Source organism: Pan paniscus, chromosome 5 (assembly GCF_029289425.2).
Source record: "Pan paniscus chromosome 5, NHGRI_mPanPan1-v2.0_pri, whole genome shotgun sequence".
Classification (NCBI taxonomy): domain Eukaryota; kingdom Metazoa; phylum Chordata; class Mammalia; order Primates; family Hominidae; genus Pan; species Pan paniscus.
In genome coordinates, this window is record NC_073254.2 from 34,286,649 (window position 1) to 34,287,264 (window position 616).

General features: G+C 32.0%; 1 non-coding gene across 1 annotated transcript; it reads right to left on the reverse strand.

Moving 5' to 3' along the window:
- Window positions 1-306: 306 nt before the first annotated feature.
- Window positions 307-411, reverse strand: LOC112440173 (U6 spliceosomal RNA). The gene has a single exon (XR_003028361.3). It is a non-coding gene; the product is annotated as a U6 spliceosomal RNA (small nuclear RNA).
- Window positions 412-616: the final 205 nt, after the last annotated feature.

A 616-nucleotide genomic window follows, 5' to 3' on the forward strand; every position in this document is an offset into this window, starting at 1 on the left:
TGACTCTGGACAGGTCCCCTATCCTCCCTAAAATCCAGTTCCTCATCTTCAAGTTGTCCACATCTCATATTCTCACTATTTGTGTTGAATCAAATGAGTTAACACATATAGGGCTTTACACAGTGTCTGGGGATATTATTATTAGTCAGATGATATCCCTTAACATGAATACTAGAATGGCAATGACAGAAATAATTCTTGGCATAATTATCTGGTCTAAAACAATAGAACTTGTTCTATTTTCTGAAATCTTCCTTCTCATCTTTCTCAAATGTAATTGCTATATTTATTTTCATTTATTTCTTTTAAAATATGGAATGTTTTTTATGAATTTGCATGTCATTCTTGTGCAGGGACCATGCTAATCTTCTCTGTATCCAATTTTAGTATATGTGCTGCCAATACCAGCACTAATTGACATATTTAAATATATCTATTTTTTATATCTCACAGAATTGTATGAAACAGCGTTAGTATTTGGCATTTTGAACTAATCAAAAGCAAGATACTTAAGAATTTAACTCAAATTAACATTAACATTGCCACTTTCACAGGGATGGTATAAAAAGTTATGATGTTACTAAAGACTCAGCTGGATTCCCGTCAGTGCTAATAA